This window comes from Melanerpes formicivorus, unplaced genomic scaffold, assembly GCF_026170545.1.
Source record: "Melanerpes formicivorus ecotype bairdi unplaced genomic scaffold, bMelFor1.0.p_v2 SCAF_1, whole genome shotgun sequence".
In the NCBI taxonomy this organism is placed as follows: Eukaryota; Metazoa; Chordata; class Aves; order Piciformes; family Picidae; genus Melanerpes; species Melanerpes formicivorus.
This window is the reverse complement of record NW_027142353.1, coordinates 373,889-393,993: the sequence shown is the minus strand read 5'-3', so window position 1 is coordinate 393,993 and position 20,105 is coordinate 373,889. Positions and strand designations below refer to the sequence as shown.

The window sequence follows — 20,105 nt, the reverse complement described above, 5'->3', positions numbered from 1 at the left end:
GAGCACATCTAAATTAGGTCAGATCAGTTATGCCCTAAGACTGCCATTCTTTTTCCATTAGCTGTAAGTGGAATTTAGGATGACGAGCTTCAAGCTAAACATAACCATTGCAAGCACTCTGGGTTCAATCCAGTTGCCTACATATGGGCTTCTTTCTTCTGCCTAGGATGATCTGAAATTTCTAACTACTACTTTTGGATGGTACAAATCTACAATGAAATGCTACATATCTGTCAGGCTAGATTGCTGACTTTGTCACACAAACCAAGCTAAACATGCTGTTACTTAAGAAAAAAATCTACTATTAATGGTATTTAAACTGCTCTAGTGAATCTTTTCTGGTCAAAACTCACAATTTAAAAAGCCTCATATAAATCCTCTGTGTAATTTTCACCAACCTTATGGGGATGCCTCAGATATCTTTTGACTTCCTCAGGCAGTAACTGATGCCCATGTTTCAGCAACTGAATCAAGACCTGAGTGGGATTCAGTGTAAAATTAAGGCATCCAAATTTATGAGTAAGGCTGACTACCTAAATTAGTGGTCTAAATGCAGATACTGTACTAAGGTAGATATCTAACTTTCCATTACTATTCTTGAACTTAATTCATACTATTGACTGACATTTAAGAGGCCCTAGGCAATCAAAGAAAGAAATTATCTTACCCAAGACTTATGCAATACTCATGCAGTTTTGCAGCAGAAGCTGGAGGCTTGCCAGTATGCCATATTCCAAATAACACTAAATTGCATGTGGTCAACCTTAATCTATGTCACAGTCACTACTATCACTGAGACTAAATACCAGTTTGCAAACCTGAAGAGACAAACTAAATCTCACTCCTGAATTAGATGTTATTAGTCTTCTTAAAAGTGATTACCTGAATGTATAACTGTTGGCTGGTAGAATAACTGAAAAATCAAAGGAATGTGGTTTCAGTAGTTATTGGGCAATGTACTCAAGAAAGCAAAAGCATGAAATAAAGTTTGTTTTCTTTTTAAATGCAATGTTATTAAAAGATGCTTTTCATATAAATTATTTTAAAAGCATCAGAGGAGGCAAAGCTTCTCCTAAACTTTGCTTTATTTAGATGTCCTGGTTTGAGGCCAGGCAGATCCTCTCCTGCCCCTGAAAGGGACAAAAGAATGACACTCACACAAATGGACTGCAGAAGTGATGGAAAGTTTAAATGGAAAAGCAGTAAGTGTTTTACACGAGCTACAAGCATAGTGAGAAAAGAATCACAAAGCATACATACAAAAGCTGCAAGCACAGTGATAAAGATGCCCCAAAGCATACAGAGTCCCCAGTAGCACACTCAAAGCCTCCCAACACTTCCCTTTTCCCCATCTGAGGCTACACACAAAACCCACAGGGCTCTATCTCCCCCCTCTCACTGCTAGGCTAGTCTCAGCTGGCCAGGTCTGAGACTGGCCCTCCCTCTACTCCTCCTGGCATTAGGCATAGCCAGACCTAAGAGGCCTTGAGATACTCACCCACCGTTACCCAATAGGGAGCATCTCCCACAAGGGAGGGAAGAGGAAGTGAAAGACTTTGCAGATAGATTTATAGGGCGCAGGATATTATGGGTATGAAATATGCAGCTTCCTGTAGGCTGTTTGCACCTACTGGGCTGGACACTCAGGACACCAGAGGTGTAACCTATGTGGCAGGCACAGGAAGCACCCAGCCTAAATTGCCACATTAGAGAAAAAGATGATCCAAATTTGTGTTTTTGTTGTTGTTGTTGTTTTGGGTTTTTTTTTATTTTATTTTTTGGTTTTTTACAAGAAGGTAACTAATACCTGCAAATATAGTCCCAGATTTCTTGCAGATCTCTCAGCAGAATATGGTTCATATTATTTCTTCGGTGTGTGCTTTATTTTAATCTTGTTTCAAATGTATTTGAATTTATATCCTTCTGTTCCATTTTTATAGCAACTAAAACACTACCGGAGGTTAGGGTCTGAAAGACCCAAGAAAATAATTTCTTCCACACAAATTATATAACACAACATCTTCCTTGGAGAGAGACTGGAGAACCTTAAATCTTTTCTGCCTTTTGGGTTATTAAATTTAAGCACAAAATATCTTCCATGTTTGATTCTGGACATTTGAAAACATGATATTGAAACAAATGTACAGCTATGTTAAATTCTCCACAGTGAAAATAAAATCCAGTGAAGCTGATAAAACTTTATCCCCTTTTTCCTACTACAGATCAAAGAGGAACATACCTTTTTATGTTTCCAATGTTTATATTTTAACAAGAATCATAACCTCATTTTTAACACCTCATTTCCAATTATGTGACCTAGTGCAGAAAACAATCAAAGCATCTTCATTCTTCATATTACCATTTCTTCTTGTTGAAATGTTGAATAGTTTTGCTGATGACTCAAAATGTTGGAGTTAAATATAGCTAAAAATCAAAGAGAGATTTTAGTTAAAGCAACAAAAGAAAGTCTCCCTAACTAAGAGAAGAGGCACCACATTAACTCCTCCCATTCCCCAAGGGAAGGAAGTAACTACGAATGTAATAGGGGCATTTTACCTGAAATATCACTGGGGGGGAGGTCGGAAGAAAAGACTGCAGCTGTCCCAGCTTGTTGCTGTTCCTTTTGCTGTTCTTAATAAGGACATGTAAGTGGTTTCAAAACTTGTTCCTTACATAACAAAGAACGGCACTTTTTCTGTGCTTTGAAATTTCATAATCCTTAGGGCTTATCTCAACAGTAATTAACCTCCATGACAACTAGCCAGATAAAACTCCATAAATCTCCTAAAATCTTCAACCTAGAAAATACCTTTTTTTTTTTAGCTAGTTCTTTTGAGAAAATTAGAAACCAATCATAACCTTGAATTTAAGTGACAACAGAGCAGTACAAGAAAACTCTTACTTTTTTGAAGATATTAATTACTGTTTAAGTACATATTCTTGAACCTCCTGTTTCAATATTAAGAAACATAGCTGAATATTTTTTTTAATAACTTCTTAGAATGTAAGTGTAACACTTCCCTCTTTTCAAGAGCTGAAGGGGTACAAGGGGGAAATCTTCCTTCTTTCTCTGAATATTTTAAAGAAGGAAACTGAACAAAAGATTGCAGATATCCAGATGGAGGACAAAATGAGCTCATGGAAATGTAGGAAGTTTTATATCTTTAATATTGGTAGCTATGCTTCTAAAGTCATCAATGTTCCAAACCATTTATCTAAGAATTAGTATGAGTTGCCATCTGAAGATTCTTTATTTGCAAAATCATGGAATCATAAGTTGGTTTGCATAGGAAAGAACTTTTAAAGACCACTTAGCTCTAACCCCCTTAACATGGGCAGAGGCATCTTTAATTAGAAGTTTGTTCAAAAGCCCATCCAAACTGACCATGAATACCTCTAATGATGGACCATTCACACTTTCTCCAGGCAACCTAGTCCAGTGTCTCACTACCTTTATATTAAAGAATTTGTTCCTCATATCCAATCTGAATTTACCCTTTTTCAGTTTAAAATTATTAACTTTTGTCCTATTACTACAGGCTTTGGTAAACACTTTCTATCTTTCTCAATAAATTATTGAAAGATCATGATAAGATGTCCCTGGAGCATTCTTTTCTCCAAACTGAACAATCCCTGCTTTCTCAGTTTTTTTTCATAGGAAGAGTATTCCAGCCCTCTGATCATTGTTATGGCTCTCATCTGGATCCACTCCAACAATCTATGTCTTTCTCATTCTGAGGAGCCCAAAGTTGGATGCAGTACTCCAGGTCAGGATTGCTTTAGAGCAGAGTAGAGAAAGAGAATCACCTCCCTCAACTTGCTGGCCACACTTCTTTTTGTGTGGCCCAGGAAATTACTGGCTTTCTGGGCTGCAAGCACGTTGCCTGTTCATATGTAATTCTTCATCTATCAGTATCCCCAGGTCCTTCACCACAGGGCATTGCTCAAACTACTTATCCCACAGTTAGTACTGATTTTGAGCATTGCCCCAGTGCAGGTGCAAGACCTTGCACTTTGTCTTGTTGAACCTCAAGTCTGAGAAAATCCCTCTAGATGGCATCCCTTCCCTCTAGCAAATCAATGCCATGGTGCTGTCTACACAGTTTATGTCATTAATAATACATTGAACAGCACCTGTTCCAGTACAGAACCCTGAGAGACACCACTCAGCATTGATCTCCTTTTGGACATGTAACTGTTGGCTACAGCTACCCAGTCAATAGGGAAAAAAAATAATCTACTTTACAGAGCCAAATATATTCAGCAGAAGGTGTGAGGAGTTCCAGCTTATCTGACAGAAAGAAAATCTTTCTAGGGAAGAACTAGACAAAGAGCAGGGCAGAAGACCATAGAATCACAGAATATATCTGCTTGGAAGACACCTCAAAGTTCATCCAATCTAACTCTATACCCAGAACTGAAGGGTCAACACTAAACCATGACCCTAAGTGTCAGGTCCACACACCACTTGAAAACCCCCAGAAATAGTGACTCCACCATTGCCCTGGGCAAACCATTCCAATGTTTGATAACCCTTTCAGTGAAGAAGTATTTCCTCAAAAACCAGCCTAAACCTCCCATGGTGCAACTTGAAACCATTTTTCTCTAGTCCTATTGCTTGTCATCAAGGCTGGAGCCATCAAACCTGGAGCACCTCTCCTTTGGAGATAGACTGAAATAATTTGGGTTATTCAGTCTGGAGAAGAGAAGACTCCAAGGAGATTGTATTGTGGCCTTCTAGTATCTTAAGGGGGCCTACAAGGAAGCTGGTGAGGGACTTTTTAGGATGTCAGATAGTGATAGGACTAGGGGGAATGTAACAAAACTAGAAGTGGGTGGATTCAGACTGGATATTAGGAAAAAGTTCTTCACTATGAGGTGATGAGACACTGGAATAGATGCCCAGGGAGGTGGTAGAAACCCCATCCCTGGAAGTTTCTAAGGCCAGGCTGAATGGGGCTTTGGGCAGCCTGATCTAGTGTGAAGTGTCCCTACACATGGCAGGGAGATTGGAACTGGATGATCTTTGAGCTCCCTTCCAACCTGGAAAGTTCTGTGATTCTGTGACAAAAGGCTGTCCCCCTCCTCACTCCAACCTCCCTTCAGGTAGTTGTAAAGTGCAGTAATCTGTCCCATCAGCCTTCTCTTCTGTAGACTGAATGGATGAGCAAAGTGATGAGAATTATATGATTTCAGGCATAACATACAACTGTTGCCTGAGATCCATTGAACGAGTGGAGAAAGATCTTAAAAACCCCCAACAAATAATGCAAATATGTATGGACATTTTGCACTAGAAAAATATAACTGAAGAAAGGTGTATAAGCAAAGCTGTACAAAATAGTTTTAGCCAAGTTTTTATAAGCAGCTTGTATATAACAAATATATGCACATATGGAAAAATGGAGTTGTTAATACATCCAAGGCAGACTATAACCCCACTGATAGACAAACATTAAAGTTTCTAAACAGTTACCCTCTATTAAAATAACCTAAACCACAAGATCTTTACCAAAAGTGAAATGAGTAAAATTCTGGAATGGCTTAATTCAGTTTATAAAATTAAAAATATTGCTTGGTGGTTTGTTTTTTTTTGTTTATTTGGTTGGTTGTTTTTTTTGTCTGTTTGTTTAGTTGTGTTTGTTTTTTTTTTTTTTTTTTAATATCAACACAGACTTATTTTGAGTAGAAAGAATTCCATTTCAAGATGGATAGAGCAGTAAGTTTTGAAAATACAGATTCCCTCCATGTATGCTCTTTATACTTCACTGAGACCTGACAAAGTTTGCCATGAAAACGAATGTGTTTGGGGGATTTCAATGGCTTCAAACATAAATATACGCATATCTAAGCTGGGAACTTCAGGTCTTCACAGTTTATGTGATGTGAAAGACCATAGTTAATAGCTAACGAACCAAACTCTTTGGGAGAGCAGTTTACAATCTTTGCATTTTTTCAAGGAACTCTACATCTTTGGCAAAACCTCAAGAATCTTATTTTAAAAGCTTTGAAAAGTCCAGGTAAAGAACTTAGAAGTAGGATTGTGGCTTAATAATTGGATTTAATTATGAAAGAATAGAAGTAAAACAAATTAAAAATAAAGAAGAAAATTAAAATAACAACTTGATCAACAGATGGCTCTACTAATTTGAAAGTTAGGAGCATATGGTAGCTCTCAACTGCCCCTCATTAGAAAAGACAGCCCTCATTTTAGACCCGAATATCACACTAGCCCACTCAGACCTGCTGTTCTCACATATATTACTATAAATTATTTACATCAGATAAGATAATTCATGCAAACAGGACTGCTGAAAAATCTTATTTATTTGCTTGAAAGACTGAATTCTCAGAACTGCTCAGAATCTTACAACTTCTCTTATAGCATTTAAGAGAGGTTCAGATACCCACAAGAAATCATATGTCACTACTCTTTCACTTTGAGGTAGTGAGCACATATGGATCTTTGTACCTTGATCCCATTTCATAGGAGCACACCAGGTGGGCTCCCACAAGAGCAGAGTAGAGAGAGAGAGTTATCTCCCTCATCCTGCTGGTCACATTTCTTTCAATGCAGCCCTCTTAGGCTGCAAGTGCACATTGCCAGCTCATGTTGAGTGTTTCATCGACTGGCACACCTAAGTCCTTCTCCTCAAGACTGATCTTGAGCCATTCCTCACCTAGCCTGTAGAGTCTGGCTCCTCCCCAAAACAAGGTTATATTTTTTCTGATTTAAATTTTTGGCAAAATAGCTTTTAACTTTTTCGGTCATGGTGGTAGAAAAATTAATCTGATCTCATTGCAAAATGCTTTATACATTTGTACATATGTGCATGCAGTGTGTTTCTCCAAGAGCAGAGAAATTAATAAAGCCAGAAATTGGAAGTTATTTATACATAAGTGTATGCTGTAGGCCTAGAAGCTACAAACACCTTAAAACACACATATGTACTGTGTCTAGTCAACCACAAATGGCCTGAATGTATATGAGAAGATGTGCTGGTTTTGGCTGGGGTAGAGTTAATTTTCTTCATAGAAGCTAGTGCAAGACTATGTTTTGTATTTGTGCTGGAATCAGTGTTGTTAACATTGAGTTAATGCAGAGATGTTTTTTGCTACTGCAGACCAATACTGGGAAAGTCAAGGTCTTTTCTATTTTCACAACACCCTACCAGCAAGTAGGCTGGGAGTGCATAAAAAGCTGGGAGGACACACAGCTGGTACAGTTGACCACAACTAACTAAAGGGATATTTCATACCATATGACTTCATGTTAAGAAATAAAGTAAGGGAAGGTTGGCTGGAGGGCCATGTTTGGGGACTGTCTGGGCATTGGTTGGTGGTGAGCAAGTATTTTCATTTGCATCACTTTTCTCTCTCTTAGATTTTATTTATCTTTGTTATTTTCTTTTTTATTACAAAGTATTACTATTATTATTATTATTATTATTATATTGAATGTCAATTATTAAACTGTCTTTACTTCAACCCATATGTTTTCTCACTTTTACCTTTCCAATCCACTCCATACTGTTGACAGAGGCATGAGCGAGTAGCTGGGTGGTGTTAGTTGAACCGCAACAGACATTCATATACATAGTTTTGTTTTTTTTTTTAACTTTAGAAACACCTAATTAAGTTTGAGCAGCAGAATAAAGGAGGTGGTTCTAACCCCCTGCCCTACTCTCATGAGACCCCACCTGGAGCAGTGCATCTAGTTCTGGTGCCCCCAGCATGAGAGGAACATCAATCTGCTGGAGCAGGTCCAGAGGATGGCCACAAAGACCATCAGAGGGCTGGGACACTTTCCCTATAAGGACAGGCTGAGGGAGTTGAGTCTGTCCAGCTTGGAGAAAAGAAGTCTCTGGGGAGACCTTGTAGGAGCCTTCCACTACCTGAAAGGGGTCTACAAGACATCCAGTAAGGGACTTTTTGCAAGGGCTTGTTGTCATAGAACAAGAGAGAATAGATTGGAGCTCGAGGAGGGCAGATTCAGAATACATATCAGGAAGAAATTCTTTACAGTGAGAGTAGTTAGACGATGGAAATGGTTGCCCAGTGAAGTCATGAATGCTTCCCCCCCCGGAGGTATTCAAGGCCAGGTTGAATGAGACCTTGAGTGGTCTAGTGGAAAGTGTCCCTGCTCATGACAGGGGAATTGGAACTATGTTGTCTTTAAGATGCCTTCCAACTCAAACTGTTCTATGACTTTATAGAGCCAGGTATGTTGGAATTTTTAAAAACTTGTATTTTGTTTTCTGCTTGTTCTGTTTTGAAGTGTGTTTTACCATGAGCTAAGGCATAGGCTGCTAGCTTGATGAGCTTCTATCTTGTAAACACTGAAATAGGCTCCCCAGGGAGGCAGTTGAATTCCCATTCACAGAGGTGTTTAAAAGATGCATCACTGTGGTGCTAAGAGACATGATTTAGCACTAGTCTTGGTAGTTAGACAATGGTATGACTCCATGATCTTAATGATCTTTTCCAACTGAAATCATTCTGTGATTCTGTGTTCAGGTCCTCTGTTGCCATGATGCTGGCAACACTGCACTATATCTGACTCTACAATTAGAATTGGGCAGATTGATGTATTTTCAAAAAAGGATTTTTTTCTTTGAAAGCATATGTGTCATTCAAATAAAACTCTTATGTGGAAAGGCATAAGTTTCAGTTAAAGGATCATAACAAAAATTCTTAGGAATTCATATTAAAGAGCTGGTCATTTCACCTTTAGTAGTTTGGCACAAAGGGCAAAATATTTGTCTAACAAAACAGACATTATTCATTTCTTTGGTTAGTGACAGACATTTAAAGAGCTTTCTATAAAAATAAAAAGTGTATTCTTTGGCAATAAGCATGAATCCTTTGGCAAACTGGAATATTGTGTTGCACAGGCATATATTACTGCAGCTGCTACAGCATGTATTTCTAGGAGTAAAAACAATGGCAAAGGGAAAGAAAGCAAGGGATGCAGTAGAGATTAGCCTGCAGAAGCTGGAGTGATCCAATTGTGTTGTAAACTATATATGGATAGGGGAACACTGAGTTATTGCTGGAGTGGTAAAACTGAGGGTGGGATTTAGTGGATGTAAATTACCAATCTACATGAAGCCCAGCGATGAAAATAACATAAAAGGTGTTACACTGAGAATGTTAAAAAAAGTTCAGTCAAACTTATATCTTTGCATTTCTTTTTAAAATCCAGAATTAGTCCAAAGTATATGACAATGCAAAATTAGAAGAATAATTCTGATAGCTAGAATATTCTCTTAAAATTCAACAATTTATAACAGATTACATGGGAAAGCTGTTGTTTATGTGCTACCAGAAGTCTTCAGAACCTTTCTCTTTTATGTATTTGTCCAATCTTCACTTGTATCCATTTCAGCTTTAAAATCCAGTACTTTCCATATCTTCTTTCACTGACCCTGACAATACCAGAAGGAATACATCATCTTGAAAATCTCAGACTTCTAGCAGTCAAGTGCTGGTTTCAACTGACAGTCCGTGGTTCTACTGCAAAAACAAACAGTGGACATCTGATTCCTCTCCACCTTTCCATGCCATTAATGATTTTGTAAATATCCTTCTCTTCAGTTGCTTGTCTTCCAGAATGAAAAGCCATAACTTTTCAAGCATTGGAATGGGATGCCCAGGGAGATGGTTGAGTCACCAACCCTGGATGTGTTTAAAGGTCATTTGGATGTGGTGCTTGGGGATGTGATTTAGGGATGAACCTTGCAGAGTAGGGTTATCAGTTGGACTTGGTAATCCTGAAGGTCTTTTCAAACCTGAATGTTTCTGTGATTCTGTGATTCTGTGAACTCTAAAATTCAGTTTAAGGAAGCCATTCCATACATATATTGATCCTTTTGAGCCTTCCTTGAAACTTTTGCCTTCCTACTACATTCTTGTTAAGAGAGAAAAGAACTGCAAAATACATAAGGTGCCACAGTGTAATCACATTATACATGGAAGTAATATACTACTGTAATATGTATTATTATATAATGTAGATTATTAAACTCTATAATTTACATTGCTTATAGAACAAATGTGAGTCTTCTAGAAATACAGCTTGATTCATGTATTTCAGCTCAGAAATGGCTAAACAGTAGATAAAATACTATTATGAATTATCTGATTAATAATGGTAGAAGTGTCACATATTTTCACTTACACAAAAAAAAAACTCCAAAAAAACTAAGACATATACCAAGGTCATGTGAAATTTTTCTATCATTTTATTGTGCTTACTTGTTATTAATATCGAATCATAGAATCAATAAGGTTGGAAAAGACCTCAGAGATTATCAAGTCCAACCTGTCACCCGAGACCTCATGACTACTAAACCATGGAACCAAGTGCGATGTCTAATCCTCTTTTGAACACCTCCAGGGATGGTGACTCCACCACCTCCCTGGGCAGCCCATTCCAATGGCAAACAACTCTCTCTGTGAAGAACTTTCTCCTCCCCTTGAGCCTAAACTTTCCCAGGTACAGCCTGAGACTGTGTCCTCTTGTCCTGGTGCTGATTGCCTGGGAGAAGAGACCAACGCCCCACCTGGCTACAACTTCCCTTCAGGTAGTTATAGGCAGCAATAAGGTCTCCCCTAAGCCTCCTCCTCTCTGGGCTAAACAATCCCAGCTCCCTCAGCCTCTCCCTGTACGGCTTGTGCTCAAGGCCTCTCACCAGCCTTGTTGTCTTTCTCTGGACATGTTCAAGAGTCTTAATATCCTTCTTAAATTGAGGGGCCCAGAACTGGACACAGAACTCAAGGTGTGGCCTAACCAATGCAGAGTACAGGGGCACAATGACTTCCCTGCTCCTGCTGGCCACACTATTTATGATGCAGGCCAGGATGCCATTGGCCTTCTTGACCACCTGGGCAACCTGCTGGCTCATGTTCATCTGGCTGTCAAGCAGTACCTCCAGGTCCCTTTCTGTTTGGCTGCTCTCCAGCCACTCCAACCCCAGCCTGTAGCGCTGCATGGGGTTGTTGTTGCCGAAGTGCAGTACATGTCGAAATAAAATAATATGGAATTTGACTTAAGATGAGTAATAATGAATGCAGTCATACAAAATTGTGTTGTAAGAAAATATTAAAAGAGAAAATAGAACAACATAACTTAGTAGAATAGAGTGAAGTATGAAAGTTCACACAGTCAGTTCACACAATCTAGTAAGAGTGTAAGAAGCATGTAAGAAGTCAGCATAAAATACACTGTTGCTACTTCATGGCTTTTTTGTAATTTCCATATAATCTATACTATTTATATGATGCTACCTTTATTCCCTTTTTAAAATTCTTTTTCACTTTCATTTATGATTATATTATTTTTTTCTGTTTGCAATTTGACTTACTCTGTTTGATTTTCTTTTGCTTCCTTCAGCTCTGATTGTATGCAGACCAATGTTCTCACCTCTTCATTAACTATATTTTGAATAAAGTATTTGATATCTTTACACTCTTTTGTATATTTACACCTTATTTTCATTCCTTCACATTTTTATGCCTCTCACACCTTCCATTTTTCTTGTGCTTTGTGTTGGGTTGAAGTTTCCCCCCAGCATTAACTTTTTGCCAGACCAACTCAGATGCAAATGAAGCTGTATTTGCAAGCAAAAACTACACTTTGCAATGGAATGCAATGAATATGTACAAAATATACAGGATTTACAATAATATACAGATATTTGCAATTAGCAAGCAACACAAAAACCCGCCTGGACAAAAAGACCAGGGAAAGCCATTCCACTGCCCCTCGTCCCCTGTCCCAAAAGAGAGAGGAGTGGAGAGAGAAGTTGTGGGTTAGACTTATCCAAGGCCAGCCAGAAGCACATTATCTCTCCTGAGCAAAGCAAAACAATCAGAGATCAGAAGAGAAGAGAAGAGAAAAAGGAATGGAAAGAATTGTTATGGTACAGCTCCTCTTATCCCAGATATTTATCCAATGAATTTGTTTCGAATAATGTTTTGTTTTCCTTTTTGCACTCAGTAGTGATTTATTTACATTTTTTTTACTTTTCTGCTCAAAATCTGCAGCTAAATTTTAAAGGAATAGCATGAAACCACCACATGCTTCGACCATTTCCTACTCACACACACTATCATTCTATTTTTATCTTTAACCAATTTTATTTCTCCCATTTTATCTATGGATTAGTAATAAATAATGCACGTTTCATGCCCCAACCATTTGTTATTCAACTTACCTTTCTTCAGTTCTTCTACAGTGTAACAATTACCTTAGAATCAATATTGATTTGCTTTGGATCATTTGATAATTTCAGCACTTGTTTTACTGATTTGTCTTTCCTCCTCTTATCAACATATATTGATAAAGTTCAATATCCTTTCATTTATAAAAATTTAACAAGATGAAGTGAACAGAAAACAGAACAGTGAAAAAAAAATCGTGTCAGTATCCCATCACAATGTGTTATAAAAAGTCATACAAAATGCATTGTTGGACATCTGTAAAACTGAGGGAAAGGTGAGAATTTGTTTATTTTATTTTACTGTTTTTCTACTGAATATATGAAGGAGAACTTCTACAAAAATGAGAGGTTCATGTGACATGCCTTATTTGATAATTCAGGTATAATAGAGAAGAGAATAACCTGACCAAATAGAAAAAAAATATTTAAAAAATTGCTAAGCAATTTGAAATAAATAAATTATGAGCATCTATTATGCTCTTAATATTGCTCTGCTAGAAGTGCAGAAAGTTAATAATGAATGCAAGTCAGACCAATAAATTGAACATTTACTAATATTTCTTTGCTGCCACTGGAAATAACAGCAACGTCAATAGAGCTAGTGCCTTTAAAATCCTAAGGATTATTGCTAACTAAAGCAATTCAAACTGCTTTTACACTGGTCACTGCATAAGTGGTCTCAAACACACAGTGAATCATGAAAAATTTATATAGCTATTTTCTTGTGAAGCCAAATATATCCTTGACTATGAACTACAGAATGTAGCTGCAAAGACTAGTTCAGAGATAAAGTTGTCCCTGTTTCTTTAGAAGATAAGGTTCTTGTATGGATCCCCAGCATGAAAATGAGAAGGAACTGTGTAGCTGGTTGAGAAAAGCACTTAAATTTTATTTAGCTTACACGTGCAGGAGGAAAAGTTAGGAATACAGAAAAGAAGGAAAACCACGAAATAACTGAAGCAAACAGCCACCACTGTGGATACAGCAATATCTTGCAGGTCTTGAAGGCCTCAATCAGTTGGGGAGCTCCACTACCTTTGTGGTCATACATGCCAATCTCATCAGCAGCATCCCACAGTTAGTTGTGAATTGTTTGGCTCTAAACTGTGCATGCATCAGTCATCTGTGGAGGGGTCTCTCCAACAGAAGACCCCCCAAATCTGGCAACCCATTCCAAAATCTTCGGGTGCACAGCAAGCCCCAGTTTATGTTATGCACTCTTGAATATGGAACTTGTGGTTCTGTGAGCTCCAGCTTCAACAGCAGTGCTAGCTTGTGGTTTTATCTGGTTATCAATTGCTACAGTCACAGAGCAAAGTTTGGGATTAGATATCCTGCTCGGTTGCTTCAGTCGCTATCTTTATGGGACAAAGGTGAGACAAACATCTTGATTTACCAACTTAGCTCTGTACAAAATTATAAAATTAAGCACTGACAAATTTTCTAGGTATGCATGAAAGAAAAAGTTTTTAGGAACTCTTGCTATTCTCCACAGGCAAATGATTAAAGTAAAATCTTGATTAGCACTGTTTTCTGAAATATTTATGTTAATTAAGAAGACTTCTCAAACAGTACCAGGGAACAGTCTTCATCTAGACCTAAATTATTCAGGAAAATCTTTCACTGAAAGAAGTTGCACTTTAAAATGTAGCTCTGTAAAAATAAAAAAAAAAAAAAAAAAAGGAGGATGGGTTGTGTCATAAAATGAGAATATCCCTATGGGGAAAAAGTAACACTTTTAATGCCGCATCCAATCTCCATCAGTGGCCAGTTGCAGATGCTTGAAAAAAGAATGTAAGAAGAAGACCTCGTGTTCTTCCTGATCTTGCACTTTTCAATAACCACCAGATCCTGAACTAAAGGGTACATCTGGATCTCCTCTGTATGACTAAGAGTTATAATCAAGGTCATTGCGATGATTAATGTTAAGCCATGCAGCATTTAACTGCTATTGTTTTTAAAGGTTGTCTTAATTTTGTGATTTCACTCAGGTATAAAGATATTACTTCCTCCTGTGTGACTTTTTAGGACATTCTTCTGAAAGATATCTGTGTTCAGCTTTCACTGGATTCTAGAGGAGTTCTACTTCATCATTTTATCTGGGAAATTTTCTTGTTTTCATCCTTCTGTAATATTTTGGAGCTTTTTACTACATGCAATACAAAAGAAACTGTTAGACTGCATAGGAAGGAAACCACATGCCTGTACAAATGTTCTTTTACCATTGGAAGGGCATCCCCTGTTACATCCCTTACAAACAAACTACTTGTCCTCATATTTTTGTTGCTCATCATAGTATGTTCCTCTTTTCTCTACCAGAACAGTTTGTTTACTATGTTGTTCAAAGTATGTTTTTCACATACTAGAGTCACCTGGATTTGGGATATCGTACTGAAGTTTCTGACACAAACACTGTTTATGAAGAGTCCATTGTACCGCCTGTGTTTTACAGAAACACATTTTGTCAGTGCAGGATAAAACTGCACAAGATCTGTATGAATTTTATTATGCATGAATAAAATTTTGTTAGTGTCTGAATAATTACATGCTCAGCAGTCTGCTGACAAACATAATGCACCATTCTTTATATATGAAGAGTTAAAACAGGAAGAATTTCTTCAGCTTATTACATTGAGACAAATGACTTGTACATCTTTTGAGGAAAAAAAGAAATATTATAATCTTGAAAGACAACAGTATTTTTATATTTCCAGGATGTTTTACTCCAGTTGATTTATTTTCAAGATAATTTTTCTCACATTGACTAGTGCACTGTATTGTTTTTATGCAACAGATCCAGATTTACATTGAATGTATACATATACATATACATATACATATACATATGACTGTCTATAGACATCAAAATACATATATGTGTATGCGTGTGTTTACATCATCTGTATCTACAGTTGTATGCATAACTTCAGAGTGGCCAGGCAGAGAGGGACCTGGGGGTGCTGGTTGATGGTAGGCTGAACATGAGCCTGCAGTGTGCCCAGGCAGCCAGGAGGGCCAATGGCATCCTGGCCTGCATCAGGAACAGTATGGCCAGCAGGAGCAGGGAAGTCATTCTGCCCTGTACACTGCACTGGTTAGGCCATACCTCGAGTACTGTGTCCAGTTCTGGGCCCCTCAGTTTAGGAAGGATGTTCTTGCTGGAGCATGTCCAGAGAAGGGCAACGAAGTTGGTGAGGAGTTTGGAACACAAGCCCTATGAGGAGAGGCTGAGGGAGCTGGGGCTGCTTAGCCTGGAGAAAAGGAGGTGACCTTATTGCTGTCTCCAACTACCTGAAGGGGGGTTGTAGACAGGCGGATCTTGGTCTCTTCTCCCAGGCGGCCTGTGCCAGAACAAGATGACACAGTCTCAGGCTGCGCCAGGGGAGGTTTAGGCTGGAGGTTAGGAGGAAGTTTTACACAGAGAGAGTGATTGCCCATTGGAATGGACTGCCCGGGGAGGTGGTGGAGTCACCATCATTGGAGGTGTTCAGGAGGAGACTTGATGGGGTGCTTGGTTGCATGGTTTAGTTGATTAGGTGGTGTTGTACGATGGGTTGGACACAATGATCTTGAAGTTCTCTTCCAACCTGTTCTATTCTGTTCTGTTCTGTTCTATTCTATTCTATTCTATTCTATTCTATTCTATGTGCATGCCTATGTCTTTGTCTATATAAAATTTCCTTTTGGCCTTTTTATGATCCACTTGAATGCACTGCAATCATACATTGTTGGAAAACAAAGACTGGCTAAGCCCTTCACTGAAAGTGGAAAGAGTTGAATAGAATAGAATAGAATAGAATAGAATAGAATAGAATAGAATAGAATAGACCAGGTTGGAAGAGGCCTTCAAGATCATCACGTCCAACCCATCATCCAACACCATCTAATCAACTAAACCATGGCACCAAGCACAGAGCAAATTTACATTGTTGTTGGACAATGGCAGACCTGAATTTCTGCCAACAATAAAGCGGGCAAAGAAAAGTCTGACATAAGGAGTAATCTTCAACCAGTCTCCTATCAGAAAAAGTCAGCAGTGTTTTCCCTGCTATGGAGAACCTTGGAACACTGATATCTAGTATGGGTAATTCACCAAGGCTTTTAAAAACAAGCCTCAAATAAGGTAATAGAATTAAGCTCACATAAATATTTCTGTATTAGGCCACAAGAGACACGTACTTCAAATTTAAGAGCCACTCATTGTAATAAATCTGCAAACCAAGAAGATATCTTTATGACAAAATATTAGTTGAAAAATGATAATTTGGTGTAACACTGTTAATATTTCAGTAATTCACATTCAGTGCAGAGACTTGACCACATAGATAGATACACATAAAATAAAAAAACAGTAAAAAATTGGTACATGATGACAGTAGAAAACATAACTTGTTAATTGTTTGGATCCAAAAATCAACTTATGTTTATCCTCATAGTCATTATTTTTTTTAGACTGGATAGAATATAAAAACTTGTAAGGGAATAATCAATTAATAAATTAAGTCACCTAAATATACTGATAGATAGATCTTGTATCAGTGGTGGTATTATATTGTGAGCATTCAAAAGCAATTATATTAAAAGGTATTATTTCTCTGAGAACTGCAAAGGAAATATTGATCTGATTAGTTTTCATATTGGTAACTGATAATGGAAAGAGAAGGTAGAACTGACTGCTTTGTATTGGTGCCAGGCAAGATTATGGAACAGGTCATCTTGAATGCAATCACACAGCACCTATTGGATGGCCAAGGGATCAGGCCCAGCCAGCATGGATTTAGGAAGGGTAGGTCCTTCCTGACCAATCTAATCTCCTTCTATGATCAGGTAACCCTTATGGCTGTGGATGTAGTGTATCTGGACTTCAGCAAGGCTTTTGACACTGTCCCCCACAGCAAACTCCTGCCCAAGCTGTCAGCATATGGCTTGGACAGGTGCACTCTATGCTGGGTTAGGAACTGGCTGGAGGGCTGAGCCCAGAAAGTGGTGGTGAATGGTGCCACTTCCAGCTGGCAGACAGTCACTAATTGTGTCCCCCAGGGATCAGTGCTGGGCACCATCCTGTTCAATACCTTTACTGATGATCTGGACAAGAGGATTGAGTCCGTCATCAATAAATATGCAGATGACAGCAAATTAGGAGCAGGTGTTGATCTGTCAGAGGGCAGAAGGGCTCTGCAGAGGGACCTTGACAGTCTGGGCAGATGGGCAAAGTCCAATGGCGTGAGATTTAACACACCTAAGTGCTTGGGTCTACACACTGGCCACAACAACCCCATGCAGTGCTACAGGCTGGGGTCAGAGTGGTTGGAGAGAGGCCAGGCAGAAAGGGACCTGGGGGTACTGGTTGATAGTAGGCGGAACATGAGCCAGCAGTGTGCCCAGTTGGCCAAGAAGGCCAATAATATCCTGGCCTGGATGAGGAATAGTGTGGCCAGCAGGATCAGGGAAGTCATTGTGCCCCTGGACTCAGCACTGGTTAGGCCACACCTTGAGTTCTGTGTCCAGTTCTGGGCCCCTCAGTTGATGAAAGATGTTGACTTGCTGGTGAGAGGTCTGGAGTACAAGCCCTATGAGGACAGGCTGAGAGAGCTAGGGTTGTGTAGCCTGGAGGAGAGGAGGTTCAGGGGATACCTTATTTCTCTCTACCACTACCTGAAGGCAGGTTGTAGCCAGTGGGGGTTGGTCTCTTCTCCCAGGCAACCAGCACCACATCAAGAGGATACAGTTTCAACCAGTAACCAGGGGAGGTTTAGGCTGAATGTTAGGAAGAAGTTCTATACAGAGAGATTGATTGGCCATTGCAATGGGCTGCCCAGGGAGGTGGTGGGGTCACCGTCACTGGAAGTGTTTAAAATAAGACTGCATGGGGCACTTAGTGCCATGGTTTAGTTGATTAGACGGTGTTACGTGATAGGCTGGACTTGATGATCTCAAAGGTCATTTCCAGCCTGGCTAAGTCTGTATTCTGTATTTGTTTTACAGTATTGTACCTCAGATAACATCAATGGAGAACATTTTGCCCTGATGTTTGATACATTTATAGTCCTCTTAGTCTGTCAGACACTGATTTCTGGGATTTGTCCCATTCATTTATATTTGTATTTTCTCCTCCTCTCAACACATTCTGTGAAAACCTGGGACCATCCTGCACGTTATTGCACTGCATAAATGAAATTTGTGTCAATTCCAGTTAATTAAATCAATAGTCAGCCCTGTGCTTTGAACAAAATTTGCTGATCAACAGTGACTGGCAACATTCACTTTATAAAACACCACAGCATAAGGCTTTGTATGGCAAGTTATTTGTTTTCCCTTCTCTTCATTGCAGATGCTGACATTTTGGCTGTATCCAGTGGGTGACAGAGGCAGTACCAGGGCAGTACTACAGAGTGTAATAAGAAAGCAAGAAGTCATTGTCTGTGACTGAAAATCCCTGGTGAGAGATATGGTGTGTAAACAAGCTTGCTGATGCTAACACATTGGAAAAATGTAACCTTAACAAGAACAAAATGCTACTTCTTTAAAATCCCCTAGATAATGCTCTGTGTAGAAACTGAAGTGATGATATTTTCACTGTAAATTTCAGGAATTCATTATCAATGATCCTTGCATATAAAGTTGTGGAGATATATTTTGTGTCTTACAGATATTTATCCAAAGGTTACAGAAGTGGAATAAGAGACAGACTGCATCCATTCCCCAAGTGAAGTACAGCAGCTATGTTTCCTAGACACAGGAAACTACTTTGAAGCATGAAGTTTTTGTTTATTTTTTAAAAAGTTACAATAAAAAGAAACCATTTATATTCATGCATGTTCTACCAAGAAATGGTTTTGGGGGTGAATAATTACAGTGATTATCCTTTTTTTCTGAAACACACATATATTGCAGCATCTTGTACCAAATGGAAAGTTTCACTTCATGTATAAAAGAGAATAGTTGACTACGTTATTTTAGTTACAAGGGTCAAACCATTGTTAAGGGCTACAGCAGAGCTCTGAAAGAACCTGCAAAATAATGTTTCAAAGGAATAATCTGAACTGAAGTAAGAGTAGATACTTTATTTTTTTCTTCTGAAATATATTATTTCTTATTGTATCCAAAATTTCTTCTTTTAATGTTTGTAGAAATGACTGTAAGATACGCTTTATATAAGATGAGCTTTATGGTATCTAAAGTGGAGAAGGAACCAGATGAAAGCTGGAGTGGGATTAAAAAAATATTATTAATATTATCCAAAAAAAGAGGGAAATTTCATTCAGAAGAATGGATCAACATCACATTATTAGATTAGAAAAGAAATCATTTAGAACTACACAAACCCACCATAAATTCCCAAATTAAAGACTGTTCCTAGTATTCCTTCAAAATGGTGGATTTTTAAGGGGAAGAAAAAAACAGGAAGAAAAAACATGTGAAGCTGGAAATGGAATGTCACTGAAAACAGTATAGAGTCAGTAAGAAATGTACCATTCCCATGCAGTTCTGATCAGCCCATGAATAATTACTCAGAATTCCACAGCTCTTGTTAAATCCAATTTTATTTGGAAGATTAAGTATTTTGAAATAGCAACTGTGATATAGCAAATACAGACTACCAGTCTTATTTTCTGTCTAAGGAAAGCAGGAACTGAAGGATAAAAGCCCATGACAAAAGTATGTGTGTGGGAGTTAGGAGAGTACTGATGATCAAAGGGAGAGATCAAGAGGGCAACAGAGGTTATGCATACAGATCCATCTGCAGGCACTGTCTGCTCTTCCTAGAAGCACTGAGTCTCCATCTGGGGTTAAGATACTATATGCTGCATCATCTGCAGGAAAACTGATTGATCTCCCTGCTAGAGTCTTCTTTGGTGCACCTGAGGGCCAAAAGAGAAT

General features: G+C 38.5%; 1 long non-coding RNA gene across 1 annotated transcript in view; it reads left to right on the top strand.

The window, feature by feature from the left end:
• Positions 1-18,977, top strand: part of LOC137445234 (uncharacterized) — a 43,339-nt gene extending 24,362 nt beyond the window's left edge. Inside the window, exons 2-3 of the long non-coding RNA XR_010988407.1 lie at positions 18,556-18,675; positions 18,874-18,977. This is a non-coding gene — a long non-coding RNA (uncharacterized lncRNA). The remainder of the gene's footprint in view (positions 1-18,555; positions 18,676-18,873) is intronic.
• The last annotated feature ends 1,128 nt before the right edge of the window (positions 18,978-20,105 follow it).